We start from the raw sequence: 19,022 nt of genomic DNA on the forward strand, positions 1-19,022 counted from the left end.
CCACTCCGCCAACGTCTCTCGCTGCACCCGGGCCATCCTCCGTGCGAGGCCCTCCAGCGCAGTCTGTGCACACACCCGATCTCGGGGGAGCTGTGCCAGGACCTCCACTAAGCCTAGTGGGGTCGTTGCTTCTAGCAGGCTCCTGACCAATGGGTCGGTGCTGCTCTGCTCTCCTTCCGTTGTCTCCAGCAGGCTCCTGGCCAGCGGGCCGGTGCTGCTCTGCTCTTCTTCCATCTCCGGGTAAGCTTCTTCTGGACTCAGCTCTAGGCTTCTTGTCTCCGGGTGCGCTCTCTGCAGACTGCTCCAGGCGACACCCATCTTTGCTCTCTTCTTCTCAGTCCTCCCACCTCGAGGGCGGTCCCGGGGCCACTTGGTGATTGTCAGCTCCAGGGGCAGTTCTTTCACGCTGACAGACACCTCTAGCATCACAGTCTCTGTTGGTGGGGGCGGTTTCCACTTTTGGCGCCATTTTCGGTCCTGGCCCACGATGGGAGGTGGCCTCTTGCCACCCTCTGGCACGCCCATAATGGCGTCCGCTCCCCCAAGGCGGGAAATCTTCGGAAATGGCGGGAATCGTCTCCCAGTGGCGGGAAACTCTGCAGATGGCGGGAAAAAGCTGTTAATGGCGGACAACCGGCGGGAATCGATCTGTGATGGAGTCCGATGGCGGGGACCCTCCGGAACCGGCAGGAGACTTCTTTTTGAGGTAAACTCGTTCTTTTCTTCAGGCACGCAGTACCCGGTTGTTGTGGGCACGTAATCCTGCCGACTACGCCAAAGTTGACGCACCCCCTGGGCCATATTCTTTAGGGGAATACCCGGAGCCGGATCAGATGGGGGTTGTAGTCTCCGAGTGGCTGTGACCCGGTCCGTGCCCAGGGTGTCAAGCTCAGAGTATGTGGCAGTCCTACAGATGTTACAAAGTTCTTTATGTCGACTACGCCACCCGTTGGATTGCGGTCACTACGGCCGCCGCTGCAGCAGGGTCCGCTGAGGCTGATGGTGTTGGTGCAGCTTTAGATAGTATAACCCCCAACGGGAGGGGTATAGCCTCAGGGGGTCAGGTGCAGAGGATGGGGGTTGTGGTGGTGCAGCGTAGATGATAATTAAAGACAGAGTCGGGTTGTGCAGTTCAGGGTGTTTACTTACTGCAGATATTCCGGTCACTCCGGCCTTGAGTGACCACCCGAGCCGTGCTGCGTCCACCAGGTCCTGGATTCAGCCAACCCCCAAGCAAGTCCGGAGCGTGCCCCTGAGCCCTCCTTCTTGTCCTTTCTTCTGGCCGTCCCCACCAGGGATCCACCTAGGTCCAGCTCCCTCGGGCCTTCTGTTGGGAGACCCTTGGCCTTGGGTTCCCTGACCCTACACGTGGTTTGCCTTCAGGGTGGATGTGGTGGGTGGCCGTGGCAGATCCTGCCCACGGCCTCCGGTCTCTGGCTGAGGTATGCTTTAGCCCCCACCAGTTTGGGATCCGGTACCCTATTGCCAACTCTTCACCCTAGGGTTGTACTCGGGTTCTCAGAGTTCCTTCTGTCTCCCCCTCTCTGGGTCTTTCTTGTTCTCCGCTCTCACTCTCTCTGGGGCTGCTCTGCTCTTCTGCTCTCTTCAGGTTACACTCTGACAGACTGACCCTGATCTTAGATGGTGCCCACCTTAAATACTCCCTCTATGTGTGAGCTCAGGTGACCAGCACCCAATGAGCTCCTAACTTTACCCAGGCTGCTCCCCCTATCTGCCCCTACACTACTGGGATGTACCACCCCCCTCCCACTCCAGCCAGGAACAGACTCGGTCGTACCTGCACATTTCTAAGTGGGAGTACCGTTGGTCTGCTCCTCGGAAATGGGATGTGTGTAGTGCATGCAGCTTTCTGAGCTCAGATCCACGCTCCATCCTTACCCGGGAGTGGAATACCACACCTCTGGTTTGAGGTGCAATACCCCTGTAGCAGCCGAATCCTCAGGGTGCTACATAAGGAGCTATGTGCGGGCTCATACTGTATATAGGGGCTATGTGCAGACTCATTTTGTATCTAAATAACTATGTATGGGCTCATACTGTATGTAGGTGGCAGTGTGTGGGCTCATACTTTATGTACAGGGCTATGTGGGGGCTCATACTGTATGTAGGGGGCTGTGTGGGGGCTCATACTATATGTACAGGGCTCTGCAGGGGCTCATACTGTATCTAGGGAGCTATGCGGGGCTCATACTGTATATAGGAGGCTATGTGGGGGCTCATACTGTATATAGAGGGGCTATGCGGGGGCTCATACTGTATCTAGGGAGCTATGCGGGCGCTCATACTGTATCTAGGGAGCTATGCGGGGGCTCATACTGTATATAGAGGGATGTCAGCATACTTAATTCTGCTCAATATTAAGTCATACAATTAATATAATTTTTTTTAATTATTTTGTTAATATTAATATTGAGCAGAATTAATTTCAGCCTATTGGATCGGCCTCCATAACAGTCACGATCTCTCATGTGGCCCCTCCGGAAAATTAATCTGCCACCCTGATCTACTATATATAGCGCTATGTTATGGAAATTTTTTTTCCTCATTCTCTGTCTATAGATGTGATCAGAACATCTGTGTGTTGATCACATGTCCAATCACATGATCTATCAAAGGGGATCATGTGACATGTCACTCACGTGATACATCCGGTACCTGCGGGGGGGGGCACACCTTTTAAACTGCCCGGGGCCCTGGCTACTCTTAATCCACCCCTGTGTATATACATCATATAGGATACGTTGGGGGCAATGTATATACATCACATAGGATACGTTGGGGACGATGTATATACATCACATGGGATACACTGGGGCCGATGTATATATAGGTGCATCTCACTAAATTATAATATCATCAAGAAGTTAATTTATTTCAGTTCTTCAATACAAAAAGTGAAACTCATATATTATATAGAGTCATTAATATAATTGTCTTATCCCGTCTGTCAATCTGTCTGTCCTTCTGTTCAGGAAATCCCGCGTCGCTGATTGGTCCGGCGCGGCCAATCAGCGACGCGGCATTTCAGAAAAAGATGGCGGCCGTTAGCGGCTCATCTGCCGCACGGAGGTCAGCGGCGATGCGGCCGGGAGATGCAGCCGGCTGCTCGCAGCATAAGTCCCCTGACCGGAGGCGCCGCTGACCTCCATGCGGCTACCGTCGGGAGATCAGCGGCTACGGCCTCTTATCTCCCGACGGCAAGTGTGACACCCCCCCCTCCCCTCTCCTCTCCTCCCCTCCCCTCTCCGCTCCTCCCCTCTCCCCTCTCCTCCCCTCTCCGCTCCTCTCCCCTCTCCCCCCCTCCCCTCCCCCCGCTTGCTCAGGGCCCCAGCACCCGGCGCCATACTTACCCCTCCCTGTGCCTCCGCAGCAGCTCCTGTGTCTTCCACTGCCGCTCTGTGACGTCTCAGGTCAGAGGGCTCGGTGACGTCTTTACACTGCACTCTCTCCTGAGCGGTCACAGAGCGCAGCGGGAAGATGCCGGCTACTCTGGAGTCCGGAGCAGCAGCTGAGAATTGAGGTGAGTATTGGATTTTTTTTTATTGTATGGGGGCATAGGGCATTAAATGGTGGGGTGGGGGTGTGTGACATCGTGGAGGGGCCATTAAAAGCGAGTGGGGGGGTGTGACATCCTGCATGGGCCACTATGGGGGGATGTGACATCCTGCATGGGGTATTATATAGGGGGGATGTAACTTCCTGCATGGGGCATTATAAGGGAGGGGGGGATGTGACATCCTGCATGGGGCACTATGGGGGGGATGTGACTTCCTCCATGGGGCATTATATAGGGGGGATGTCACTTCCTGCATGGTGCATTATAAGGGAGGGGGGATGAGACTTCCTCCATGGGGCATTATAAGGGGGGTGGTGACATCCTGCATGGGGCATTTATATGGTGGGGGGGGGAGTGACATCCTGCATGGGGCATTATAAGGGTGGGGGGAATGTGACATCCTGCATGGGGCACTATGGAGGGGATGTGACTTCCTCCATGGGGCATTATATAGGGGGGATGTGACTTCCTGCATGGGGTATTATATAGGGTGGATGTGACTTCCTGCATGGGGCATTCTATAGGAGGGATGTGACTTCCTGCATGGGGCATTATAAAGAAGGGGGGGATGTGACTTCCTGCATGGGGCATTATAAAGAAGGGGGGGATGTGACATCCTGCATGGGGCATTATACAGGGGGGATGTGACATCCTGCAAGGGGCATTATAAGGGAGGGGGGATGTGACATCCTGCATGGGGCATTATCCTGCATGGGCCATTATATGGGGGGGATGTGACATCCTTCTTGGGGCATTATAAGGGAGGGGGGGATGTGACATCCTGCATGGGGCATTATCCTGCATGGGCCATTATATGGGGGGATGTGACATCCTTCTTGGGGCATTATAAGGGAGGGGGGGTGTGACATCCTGCATGGGGCATTATAAAGGAGGGGGGGATGTGACATCCTGCATGGGGCATTATATGGGGGGGAGTGACATCCTGCATGGGGCATTATAAGGGAGGGGGGGTGACATCCTGCATGGGGCATTATAAGGGAGGGGGCGATGTGACATCCTTCATGGGGCATTATATGGGGGAGGGGGAAGTGACAACCTGCATGGGGCATTATAAGGCAGGTGGATGCTCCCCGGTCCTCACTAACACGGTTCGCTGATTGGTCGCAGCCACCGGCCGCGACCAATCAGCTATTTCAGCGCCAAATTTAAACACCGCTCTGCTGATTGCTCGCGGCCGCCCGCGGCGACCAATCTGCGATTGTGGCGCCAAATTTAAACACGGTCTCCGGCCAATTGGCGGCAGATTTAAAATAAGTACGCCACCGTCGGGAGACATATTCTAGAATACCCGATGCGTTAGAATCGGGCCACCATCTAGTATATTATATAGAGTCATTACAAACAGAGTGATCTATTTCACGTGTTTATTTCTGTTAATGTTGATGATTATGGCTTACAGCCAATGAAAACACAAAAGCCATTATCTCAGTGAATTAAAATAATTAACAAAAAAACACATGCAAAGGCTTCCTAAGCATTTAAAAGGTCCCTTAGTCTGTTTCAGAAGGCTCCACAATCATAGGGAAGACTGCTGACATGACAGATGTCCAGAAGGCAGTCATTGACACACTCCACAAGGTCCCAGAGTTCCAATTTTCATTTGGAAATCAAGGTCCCAGAGTCTGGAGGAAGAGTGGAGAGGCCACAATCCAAGCTGCTTGAGGTCTCGTGTGAAGTTTCCACAATCGGTGATGGTTTGGGGAGCCATGGCATCTGCTGGTGTAGGTCCACTGTGTTTTATCAAGACCAAAGTCAGCGCAGCCGTCTACCAGGACATTTTAGAGCACTTCATGCTTCCCTCTGCCGACAAGCTTTTTGGAGATGGAAATTTCATTCTCCTGCAGGACTTGACACTAGTGTTGAGCGAGTATGTTCTATTAACCCTTTCGCCGACTATGCTCGGGCCGAGCTCCGAGTAGTTACAGCTGCTCGGTGATAAGGTTAAATCGCTCCTGTGTGCATGATTTGCAACTGTTTGACAGCTTTATTACATGTGAGGAATGTCTATTTCTTACACATTCCTCACATGTAATAAAGCAGTCAAACAGTTGCAAATCATGCACACGGGAGTGATTTAACCTCATCACCGAGCAGCTGGAAATACTCGGAGCTCGGCCCGAGCATACTCGGTCAGAACATACTCGCTCAACCCTACTTGGCACCTGTCCACACTGCCAAAAATACCAATACCTGGTTTAAAAACAACAGTATCACTGAGCTTGATTGGCCAGAGAATCTATCGGGTATTGTCAAGAGGAAGATGAGAGACACCAGACCCAACAATGCAGACGAGCTGATGGCTGCTATCAAAGCAACCTGCGCTTCCATAACACCTCAGCAGGGCCACAGGCTGATCGCCTCCATGCCACATTGCCGCATTGATGCAGTAATTGATGCAAAAGGAGCCCCGACCAAGTATTGAGTGCATTTAATGAACATACATTTCAGTAGGCCAACATTTCGGATTTTAAAAACATTTTTCAAGCTGTTGTTGCTGTAAAGTATTCTAATTTACTGAGATAATGACTTTTGTTCATTGGCTGTAAGCTATAATCATCAACATTAACAGAAATAAACACTTGAAATAGATCACTCTGTGTGTAATGACTCTATATAATATATGAGTTTCACTTTTTGCATTGAAGAACTGAAATAAATTAACTTTTGATGATATTCTAACTTAGTGAGATGCACCTGTACATCATATAGGATGCTGGGGCTGATCAGTATACATAATATAAGATACACTGGGGCTGATGTATATACGTCATGTAGGATACACTGGTGATGATGTACATACATTACATAGGATATGCTGGAGACTATGTATATACATCATATAGGATACGCTTGTGCCAGTGTATATGCATCATATAGGATACCTTGGGAGCGATGTACATAGATCATATAGGATACGCTGGGGCCGATATATATACATCATATAGAATACACTGGGGCTGTGTCATGGTGTGACTGTGGGATAGCAAGTGTGCTCCTATTCTGACCCTCAGGCTCGGGGGTCCCTAGCTATTTCTGTTCCCAGGATTACTCCTGAATGTGGAGATGCCCGAGCCTCGTTCCTTACTATGCTCCTAAGCAGCACTAGTTTGTACAGTGTATGGGGGGGAATACAAAACAAGATAGGACAGAACTGAAGCACAGTCACACAACACGCTCTCAGGGAAATACACAAAGGAATATAAAGTCTAAAACCCGAGAGGCAACAAAGTAATATAAAGACACCTAGGGAAAAAGGAAAGGGTTACCAAACAAGGCTTACAACAACTTTAGCAATAACCACTAAACCAGTATGTGTTCACCTTTCCAGAACAGGATAGAGAAAAACGATACTGGCATTGCCAGCAAAGCACAGCCGGCTTAAATGGAGAAACAGCAGACACGACTGGTTCTCCTCTAGCATGTGATCAAAGGCAGTCAACAACCTCAGCCCAGCAAAGACTAACTTTTGCTCACCTGCCAAGGAGCTGCAGCTCTAAGAGTCGATGCCCTAGTCACCCTGCACTGACCATAGCTATCAATGGAGTTACAAGGAGCAGTATATGAATCTGTGGAATCCACAGACTTGGACGCCGCCATCACAGTTTGTGATGTTAGAGAAAACCTCCTTGTGACATGCTGATGTACAAACATCATATAGGATGCACTAGGGCTGATGTATATATAGTACATCTTAAAGGATATACGGGTGCTAATGTAGAGTATATACACCATATAGGATACACTGGGGCTGATGTACAAACATCTTATAGGATACACTAGGGCTGATGTATATATAGTACATCTTAAAGGATATACGGGTGCTAATGTAGAGTATATACATCATATAGGATACACTGGGGCTGATGTATATACATCATATAGAATACACTAGGGCTGATGTATATATAGTACATCTTAAAGGATATACGGGTGCTAATGTAGAGTATATACATCATATAGGATACACTGGGGCTGATGTACAAACATCATATAGAATACACTAGGGCTGATGTATATATAGTACATCTTAAAGGATATACGGGTGCTAATGTAGAGTATATACATCATATAGGATACACTGGGGCTGATGTACAAACATCTTATAGAATACACTAGGGCTGATGTATATATAGTACATCTTAAAGGATATACGGGTGCTAATGTAGAGTATATACATCATATAGGATACACTGGGGCTGATGTACAAACATCTTATAGAATACACTAGGGCTGATGTATATATAGTACATCTTAAAGGATATACGGGTGCTAATGTAGAGTATATACATCATATAGGATACACTGGGGCTGATGTATATACATCGTATAGGATACACTAGGGCTGATGTATATATATCATATAAGAGATACTGGAGCTAATGTACAGTATATACATCGTATAGGATACACTGGGGCTGATGTATATACATCATATAGGATACACTGGGGCTGATGTATATACATCATATAGGATATACAGGTGCTGATGTACAGTATGTACATCACATAGGATACACTGGGGCTGATGTATACACATCATATACAGTAGGATACACTGGGGCTGATGTATACACGTCATATACAGTAGGATACACTAGGGCTGATGTATATACATTACATGGCCTCTGCTTGTTAACTCATTCATAGCCTGGAGATGAATCAGTGTAGCATGCAGCCCTCCCAGAGCTTGAAGATGAGCCTGCAGGAAAGTAAGGAGCCGGCGCGCAGAGAGCGGTAGCCCCTCCTGCCAAGAACATCCTGATAACACTATCTGGCACTAGGCCTGGCAAAGAGTACGCCACTGCGGTGTACTGAACGCTGTGCGTGTGCGTCGTGCATGGGCGCGCATGGGCGGGTACACACGACATGGACATGAAAAAATATTAAAAGGCCAGCAGCTGCAAAACCACGGCCGATGGCCCACAATGTAGGTGAGGGCTGCAGCCCAGTGAGCATGTGCCTGTTGGGCTTGTAGTAGTGGCATGGTTCTAGAGGTCAATATATCTTTGAACATAAGTATGAGATATACAACCAATACCATTTTAATGGCAACTCTCGTATATATATATATATATATATATATATATATATATATATATATATACAGTATATATATACATATATATATATATACATATATATATATATATATAGTGTCGGACTGGGGTGTCTGGGGCCCACAGGAGGAATTGATCCTCAGGGCCCACCTTACAGCTATATGTAAATACCTGATAGCCGATATCCCCGTTATAGTGGAGCGTCTGCTGTAAATCACAGGCGGCTCCTGCACATCTACTGTGCACATGCTATAACTAGGATGTACAATGTTCTTTGGTTAAAACAAGTTATCACCGATCCAAGGGCTCCACGGGATAGGTGATAACTGACTGATCGTTTGGGTCCGAACATTGGAAACCGCACCGATCAGAAGAATGGGGAAGTTTTATCCCTGTCAGGATACTTATCCCCATTTTAAAATGCAGCGGCAGGTGGGACGTCTGACTGCAGCTCCCTTCATTCTCTTTGGGGTTTCCAGAAAAAAAACAAGAACAGCCACTGAGGGAATGAATGGATCAGTGGTCAAGTCGCACATGAGCTCCAGTCTAATGGGGATAAAAGCTCCACATTCTACCAATCGGTGCAGGTTCCAGCATTCAGACCCCCACTAATCTATAACTTATCACTTATCCTGTGGAGAGGTGATTACTTGTTTTCATCGGAGAACCCCTGTAAGTGCATCTTGTTCCAAGTATTTAATTAATCACTAATGGAAACAAAGAATCTTCTCCTAATTAATATCAGAGAGAACAGATGACTGCCATACACAACACAATCTACTGTACCAACACAAACAGTACCACATACAAGGGAGAAATACTGCCACACCATGACTGGACTACATATTACCACCACATAGTGACCAAATAATACTACATACAAGGGAGAAATACCACCACACCATGACCAGACCACATATTACCACCACATAGTGACCGAATAATACCACATACAAGGGAGAAATACCACTAAACCATGACCAGACCGCATATTACCACCACATAGTGACCGAATAATACTACATACAAGGTAGAAATATCACCACACCTTGATCAGACCAGATATTACCACCCCATAGTGACCGAATATTACTACATACAAGGGAGAAATACCACCATGCCATGACCAGACCAGATATTAACAGCAAATAGCGTCCAAATAATTCCCCATCATTTCTCTCTCCTACCTCCATAATTGCTCTTCCCCATCCCAATCATTGCTCTACCCCACCTTCTCCAACATTGTCATATCTCCCCCACCTTCTCCATCATTGCCATATCTCCCCCCACCACCTCCATCATCATTGCCATATCTCCCCCCACCTGCTCCGTCATCATTGCCATATCTCCCCCACCTGCCCTGTCATCATTGCCATATCTCCCCCAACCTGCTCCGTCATCATTGCCATATCTCCCCCCTCCTACTCCATCATCATTGCCATTTCTCCCCCCACCTGCTCCACCATCATTGCCATATCTCCCCCACCTCCTCTATCACTAATGCCATGTCATATCTCCCCTACCTCCTCCATCACCATGCCATGCATATCTCCCCCCACCTCCCCCATTGCCATGCCATATATCCCCCACCATGTCATATCTCCCCCCACCTCCTCAATCACCATTGCTCTCCCTCAAAAAAACCCAAAACTTATCTCTCAGCGCGCTACCCCGCAGCACTGTCCTCTGCTTCCTGCCCGGCATCTTTCTCCCTGACACAGGCCCATGCTGCATGATGACGTCATCAAGCAGCGCGAGCCTGTGTGAGGGAGGAAACGCCGGGCAGAAAGCAGAGGTGAGGACGGATCCCTGCAGCTATGCTGCCATTTTCCTCCTGTCGGCAGTGGAGCTGGAGGGATCGCTCCTTGCCTGCCGCACAGGATGAGGGCAATCTGCCCATGGGACCGAGAAGCAGGCCAGATTGCCTTCATCAGCCGCACTGCAAGGGCCCCCCTGACCCTCCAGGCCCTTGCAGTGCGGAGCACCGGCGGCCATGTTAACCAGGGGCACCCGTGTGTCCTGCTCGGGGGCCCGCTGAGGACCCGGGCCCACCGGAGAATTCTCCGGTGTCCCGGTGCCCCAGTCCGACCCTGTATATAGACACACTTACACATTGGTGTGTACATACAGTACATGTGCATGTGTGTGAGTATATACTGTATGTGTATATGTGTATAGTGGCGTTGCTTGAAGTTTATAGGCCCTGTAAGGCAGCGCTAGTCATCATGCTGGGGGACACTCGCTGCATCGGGTCAATTAAAGCACACCAGCCACGTTTTCCAGTATTTCACAATCCAGCAGTTTATTACACTTCACTACTGCTTATCACCGAGTCCAACTCAGTGGCTCGCCGACATACACATATAATGTCCAGGAGCCTTTCAAGTGGCAGACAGGCCCACTTGGCTCCAGTTACAGCCATCAGCAAAGTCACTTATATCAACGTCCATATAATGCAGTGCTTTACCTTTGCCCGGTTTTAGCTGCTTCAGTCAGATTTGTTCTGCCACCACTGTGGCTTTAGGGCTTCCCAGATGTGGGTCTCCAGCCCTTGTTCCTTCAAAGGCTACTGGTATGTTTTCTCACCTAACATCCAGCCTCTGCCTTCCAGGACTCTTGCGTTCCAAGCCTCTGGCCCTCCAAGGCTACTGGTATCGCTTAAGTAGCACCCTGAGGATTCGGCTGCTACAGGGGTATTGCACCTCAACCCAGAGGTGTGATATTCCACTCCCGGGTAAGGATGGAGTGTGGAACTGAGCTCAGTTAGCTGCATGCACTACACACATCCCATTTCCGGAGGACAGACCAATGGTACTCCCACTTAATAATGTGCAGGTACGACCGAGTCTGTCCTTGGCTGGAGTGGGAGGGGGGTGGTACATCCCAGTAGTGTAGGGGCAGATAGGGGGAGCAGCCTGGGTAAAGTTAGGAGCTCATTGGGTGCTGGTCACCTGAGCTCACACATAGAGGGAGTATTTAAGGTGGGCACCATCTAAGATCAGGGTCAGTCTGTGAGAAGTCAGCCTGTTGTAGTGAAGACTTTGCAGAGCAGTGGAAGAGAGCAGAGGAGCAGAGCAGCCCCAGAGCCAAGAGTGAGAGAGGAGAGAACGAAAGACCCAGAGGGGGAGAAAGAAGGAACTCTGAGAGCCCAAACTAAATCACAGGGTGAAGAGTTGGCAACAGGGTACCGGATCCCAAACTGGTGGGGGCTACAGCATACCTCAGCCAGAGACCGGAGGCCGTGGGCAGAATCTGCCACGGCCACCCACTATATCCACCCGGAAGGCAGACCACGCATAGGGTCAGGGAACCCAGAGACAAGGGTTCGCCAACAAGAGGCCCGAGGGAGCCGGACATAGGTGGATCCCTGGTGGGGAAGGCCAGAGACGAGGACAGGACAGAAAGGGAGCTCAGAACCACGCTCCAGAACTACTTGGGGGTTGGCCGAGTCCAGGACCTGGTGGACGCAGCGCGGCTCGGGTGGTCACTCAAGGCCGGAGTGACCGGTACAAGAACAGCAGTAAGTAAAGAACCCTGAACTGCACAACCCGACTCTGACTCTCATTACCATCTTCCCTGCACTTCCACAACCACCATCCTCTGCACCTGACCCCCTGAGGCTATACCCCTCCCGTTGGGGGTTATACTACCTAAGCTGCACAAACACCATCAGCCTCAGCGGACCCTGCTGCAGCGGCGGCCGTAGTGACCGCAATTCAACGGGTGGCATAGTCGACATAAAGAACTTTAGTAACATCAGTAAGGACTGCCACACACTGAGCTTGACACCCTGGGCACGGACCGGGTCACAGCCACTCGGAGACTACAACCCCCATCTGATCCGGCTCCGGGTATCCCCAACAACACTGGCCCAGGGGGCGCGTCAACTTTGGCGTAGTCGGCAGGATACCGTGCCCGCAACAACCGGGTACTGCGTGCCTGAAGAAAAGTACATCGTTACCTTAAAAAGAAGTCTCCTGCCGGTTCCGGAGGGTCCCCGCCATCGGGCCCCATCACAGGTCGTTTCCCGCCGGTTGTCCGCCATTTGCAGCTTTTTCCCGCCATCCATGGAGTTTCCCGCCACTGGGAGACGATTCCCGCCATTTCCAAAGATTTCCCGCCTTGGAAGAGCGGACGCCATTATGGGCGTGCCAGAGGGTGGCAAGAGGCCACCTCCCATCGTGGGCCAGGTCGAAGAATGGCGCCAAAAGCGGAAACCGCGCCCACCAACAGAGACTGTGATGCTGGAAGTGTCCATCAGCGTAAGAGAACTGCCCCTGGAACTGACAATCACAAAGTTGCCCCGGGACCACCCTCAATGTGGGCGGAGACAGAAGAAGAGAACAAAGATGGGTGTCGCCTGGAGCAGTCTGGAGAGAGCGCACCCGGAGACAAGACGTCTGGAAGAGAGTCCAGAGAGAGCCTACCCGGAGATGGAGGGAGAGCCAGGCAGCACCGACCCAGAGGTCAGGAGCCTGATGCGGGCCGCCACTCCAGGCAGCACCGACCCAGTGGTCAGGAGCCTGTTGCCGGTCGCCATTCCAGAAGGCCGGCTGGAGACAACGGGAGGAGAGCAGAGCAGCACCGACCCGTTGGTCAGGAGCCTGCTAGAAGCAACGACTCCACTAGGCTTAGTGGAGGTCTTGGCACAGCTCCCCCGAGACCGGGAGTGTGCACAGACTGCGCTGGAGGGCCTCGCACGGAGGATGGCCCGGGTGCAGCGAGAGACGTTAGCAGAATGGAGCCGTGAGATGGCCCAGCAGACAAGAACCCGTCAGCGGAGCACGCCACCCGAGACGAGGAGACAGACCGCCTCTGAGGATGGCGCAGGAGGACTGAAGGCCGGAGACGGCGCCGAGAAGGGAGCCGAACGAAAGGAGGCAGGTAAAGGGGACGTCTCTACCCCAAACCGGGAAACCGCGTACCTGCCCCAGCTCCCCGTCGCAGAGCCCGAAGTATCCCCTGCCGTGCCCGTCGCTGCAACGTCACCGCCGCAGACTAGGCCTCAAACGGGAGCCGCGACCCCTGTGACGTCACACGCCTCGACCCCGAGCGTGACCAAGCAGGAAGTACCATCGGCCTGGTCGCAAGGCCTAGTACCCCCGGGCGCCGCAATACCAACAGCGCCCCCTACCTCCGCGGAGCCACCGGCCTGGTCGCAGGGCCAAGTAACACAGGGCGCCGCCGTCCTTACGGTGCCCTTTACTTTCAAAGTGCCCCAAGCCTGGTCGCAAGGCTTGGGCAACCCGGGCGCCGCTACCATCACAGCGCCCGTAACATCAAGAGTGCCGCACCTGGGTGAAGACCTGTTCGCCCAGCATACGTGCCCGGATGGGCAGCCCTTCATATGGCCACCGGAGTTTCACCATCCTCGACTCCGGAAAGAGAGACCCCTAGACGAACCCCTGATCCCGGCTCCAAAGCCCATAAAGAGGATCTCGCCCCCGCTAGAAGAGACCCAGTTTGAGTGGGACCCCACCGGAGAAGACCTCATGGGGTTCACTCAGGAGACTCGGGCAGCCGCAGCGGAGCGTGCAGAGTGCTGCCGCCAGCAGCTCGAGGTCTTTGAGAGGGAGCGGAGAGAGAGGCGGGTCCGGGAACAACAAGCCCAAATAAGGAGCGCGGAGCAGAAGAGCCGGACCAGGAGAGACCCCCGTGCAGCGCATGGTCCCCGTACCATCGGGACTGTGATAAAGTTCAATCTGCAGCATGGGTGGGGTTTCATCAGGGATCACCGCACCCCAGGCGACGTCTTCGTGACCAGGAGAGACGTTGAGTCCCACCTACCGGAGGGACACAGAGGTCGTGACCTGTATTTAGGAGACGAGGTCACCTTCACCCGGCACAAGTGTGCCAAAGGACCCTACGCCCTCCATGTGCATCGCCTGACGGAGGAGGAGCTGCGGTGTGAGGAGGAGCAAGAGGACCCGGACGGGTCTGAACCAGAACCTGGAACCAATCACAAAGAAAGAGCAGGAGGACGCCGTCGTTGAGTACGGTAGTATAGAGACTGTATATAGTTGCCCGTCGGGGCACAGTGAACCGTTGCTGCTAATATAGTCCCCGTTGGGACCAGAGAACTGAACTGTTCCAGTGTGTCCCATTTCCCACTGACCGAGGACTGAGAGCGGTCAATCCTCCCTAATACCTGGCCGAGGACTGAGAGCGGCCATACCTTCCCTTTGTATATAGTTGCGCTTCCTAAAGCGCCCCCTACCGGTTTTATAGGAAACCGTGTTTCTTCAAGAGACTGTCGCACTTTACCCGGTCACAAGTTGCACCGTGACCGGAGGTACCAGAAGACAAGAATGTTTCTAATGAAAAGTTTTTATGAAAAGTTTTATATGATGTTTTATTATGTTGTTTATGCAAAAATTGTATGTTTTGGTGTTTTTTATATCTTACAGCCCGAGGACGTGCTGTGATTTACCAGGGGGGAATGTAGCACCCTGAGGATTCGGCTGCTACAGGGGTATTGCACCTCAACCCAGAGGTGTGATATTCCACTCCCGGGTAAGGATGGAGTGTGGAACTGAGCTCAGTTAGCTGCATGCACTACACACATCCCATTTCCGGAGGACAGACCAATGGTACTCCCACTTAATAATGTGCAGGTACGACCGAGTCTGTCCTTGGCTGGAGTGGGAGGGGGGTGGTACATCCCAGTAGTGTAGGGGCAGATAGGGGGAGCAGCCTGGGTAAAGTTAGGAGCTCATTGGGTGCTGGTCACCTGAGCTCACACATAGAGGGAGTATTTAAGGTGGGCACCATCTAAGATCAGGGTCAGTCTGTGAGAAGTCAGCCTGTTGTAGTGAAGACTTTGCAGAGCAGTGGAAGAGAGCAGAGGAGCAGAGCAGCCCCAGAGCCAAGAGTGAGAGAGGAGAGAACGAAAGACCCAGAGGGGGAGAAAGAAGGAACTCTGAGAGCCCAAACTAAATCACAGGGTGAAGAGTTGGCAACAGGGTACCGGATCCCAAACTGGTGGGGGCTACAGCATACCTCAGCCAGAGACCGGAGGCCGTGGGCAGAATCTGCCACGGCCACCCACTATATCCACCCGGAAGGCAGACCACGCATAGGGTCAGGGAACCCAGAGACAAGGGTTCGCCAACAAGAGGCCCGAGGGAGCCGGACATAGGTGGATCCCTGGTGGGGAAGGCCAGAGACGAGGACAGGACAGAAAGGGAGCTCAGAACCACGCTCCAGAACTACTTGGGGGTTGGCCGAGTCCAGGACCTGGTGGACGCAGCGCGGCTCGGGTGGTCACTCAAGGCCGGAGTGACCGGTACAAGAACAGCAGTAAGTAAAGAACCCTGAACTGCACAACCCGACTCTGACTCTCATTACCATCTTCCCTGCACTTCCACAACCACCATCCTCTGCACCTGACCCCCTGAGGCTATACCCCTCCCGTTGGGGGTTATACTACCTAAGCTGCACAAACACCATCAGCCTCAGCGGACCCTGCTGCAGCGGCGGCCGTAGTGACCGCAATTCAACGGGTGGCGTAGTCGACATAAAGAACTTTAGTAACATCAGTAAGGACTGCCACACACTGAGCTTGACACCCTGGGCACGGACCGGGTCACAGCCACTCGGAGACTACAACCCCCATCTGATCCGGCTCCGGGTATCCCCAACAACACTGGCCCAGGGGGCGCGTCACTTACACGTAAGGATCCAGCCTCTGCCTTTCAGGCTTCACTAGGCCTCACTAAGCCTCTCCAGGCTAACGGTGTCCCACACAGGGGAACAGGCCTCACGCCTTTCACACCTGTCTCAAATCTACCAGGGTTTATATATCCTCTAGTGCACACACAGGACCTGTGCTGATGTCACAGTCATGTGATCAGACCTTCTGTATGCACAGGACCTGTGCGATGTCACAGTCATGTGATCAGTCACCTCGGGAGGTACATGGTCGGCCGAAACACACCCTGGACCATTACAGTAATGCCGCAAGCCGCTGCATTACAGCCCCAATGAAAAATTTCCAACATGGCCCCCAACCATTACAGATCTTTAATAGTACTGGTGTTCTCTTATGGGCCAAAAGGATATTTTGGCCCCATAGGCTCCAGGGCTAAGTGCGACTGCAACACATGTACCTACTATAGTTATGTCTCTATGTTTGTATCTGGACAATCAGACAGGCATTTACCATGTAGCCTATAGTTATTCTGTAGTAGATGTGTAGGTACTGTAATAATCTGCCAATTCACCTATATCTCTGCTCTGTACAACAGCTGCATTTGCTCCTTGGTCTGGAATACGTGAGCTGCGGGGACTTTTACAGCTACTTACTGATGAAGGGGCAGCTTGACATCCCCAGTGCAAGGTAAAGTTTTATTTTTATGTAATTATACACGAATAGAAATATACAGTATATATAAACAGCAGTTCTGTCATCAGTATTGATTGCTCTTTGATGGCAATATGGATTAGACTAAAGCAATATATTAGTCATCAGAACCTGGACAGAATCCTGACCGGCCACTTTATTACACTATGGATAGGGCAGGATTTCTTGTATTTCTGTAGACAGTCACTAATTTCTTGTCTCTCTGTCAGATTCTATGCCGCTGAACTCGTCTGTGGAATCCAACATCTCCACTCAAAGGGCGTCATCCACAGAGACCTCAAGCCCGAGAACATCTTGGTGGCTGAAACGGGCCATATTAAGATCACAGATTTCGGTCTCGCAATTGACAACATGCATGGAGACCGAACAGCCACTGGATACGCTGGAACTGCAGGCTACATGGCTCCTGAGGTGAGAAGAACAAGGATTTTCTCTTTTTTTCATACTATAATTGTATGTCTGCCTGGATCACACACATAATCCAACAAATGTCCATTACAGTAAATGGGACATTCTGACATTGACATCTGGCATGCCATACACATTAGATAGGCAGCTTGCCTCAGCTGAGTGTACATGCGTTCTGAATGGGAGGGGGGAGTATGACCATGCCAGACACAAAGGATCGGGCACTGAAATTCAGCATCCAGGGTTTGAGGTGAATTGGGATGTCTCCATACACATTAGATGATCTCTCCGGAATCTGTGAGTCCGGCCACAATACATGATCATGCTATATGTTTTGCCAGCATTAGAGACCCAAAGAGTTACAAGTCAGCCAACAAAGGTTCTGGAGCTCAGAAGAGCAGCATGGCTCCTTTCAGTCATTAGTGTAGTAATCATAATATTCAAGTGATGCCACAACCAGAGGAATCATCCACTCTCACTATATTACATAGTCTTACAATTATTATACTGAGAACTTTGTTACACTGAAGATATGGAACTTTTTGACCAACTCTTTATCTATTTTCTTCTTCTTTATGTAGATTTTGGCTGGGAAGGAGTATAACGCCGGAGTAGACTGGTATTCTTTTGGTGTCATCTTAAAAGAAATGGTTACCGATGAGTGCGCCTACCATCAGACACTCAACGATAAATCCTCCGGCATCAGGAACATCATTAAACAGGTCAGTTGTCTTAACAGTCATTAGTACTATGATGTATACAATGTTATAGTTGTAGAGATGAGCAAACCTTTTGAAATTCAAATTAACCAGCTTGTTCCAATTTTTTCCCAAAAATGTTAAAATTGCAAGTACTCAACATAAATGGGTAAACTTGTGGTAACCGTTCTTTACTGCTGTGCTGTCACATACTATCTGTGCAGTCTTTTACTGTTTTATGTCTTTCTCTCTCAATCTCTACTGCTAAGCTGTGATGTGCTCTCCCTATCCAGATTCACCACAAAATGACTCCTACATTCATTGCTTTGGCTTTCATACAGGCTATGATAGTCCCTCCTGATTGTGCTATAACATGTGATGTGACACCTTAAAGCATTATGGTGAAGCCTGGACGGCTTACATCAGAGGTCCTATAAGTCTTCTCTGGCTGATGTAATTTTTAGTAATACTGTATGAAAATTGGCTGCAATTATTTTAGGTGATTCCCAAGAAGCAAATCACAAATTGTTGAAATTCACCGGGTTCAGCAGATTCACAAAAATTCAACACAAATTCAGTTCGCATCAAGTGGATTTGCTCATCTCTGCATAGTAGTCATCATTTTCTCTCCAGTTTACATTCATGGATTTTGGTTTTATCTTTATTAGCTCCTTCAGAAAGATCCTGCCAGTCGCTTAGGAGCCAACGGTAACATCAGAAAGCACAGGTTTTTTCAGCGTATCGACTGGGTCTCTGTGGAAACCCTGAAACTGCCTCCACCATACGTCCCTGTAGTAAGTATATGAGCAGATATGGTTTCTTAGTATTAAAATCTTTGTGTCTATTCTTTTACTAGTTTTCAATCAACACAACTTGTTTTTAACCGAGACTCTGATATA

The sequence above is a fragment of the Phyllobates terribilis genome, unplaced genomic scaffold (assembly GCF_046119375.1).
Source record: "Phyllobates terribilis strain yellow unplaced genomic scaffold, ASM4611937v1 Scaffold_62__1_contigs__length_8034531, whole genome shotgun sequence".
NCBI classification, from domain to species: Eukaryota; Metazoa; Chordata; class Amphibia; order Anura; family Dendrobatidae; genus Phyllobates; species Phyllobates terribilis.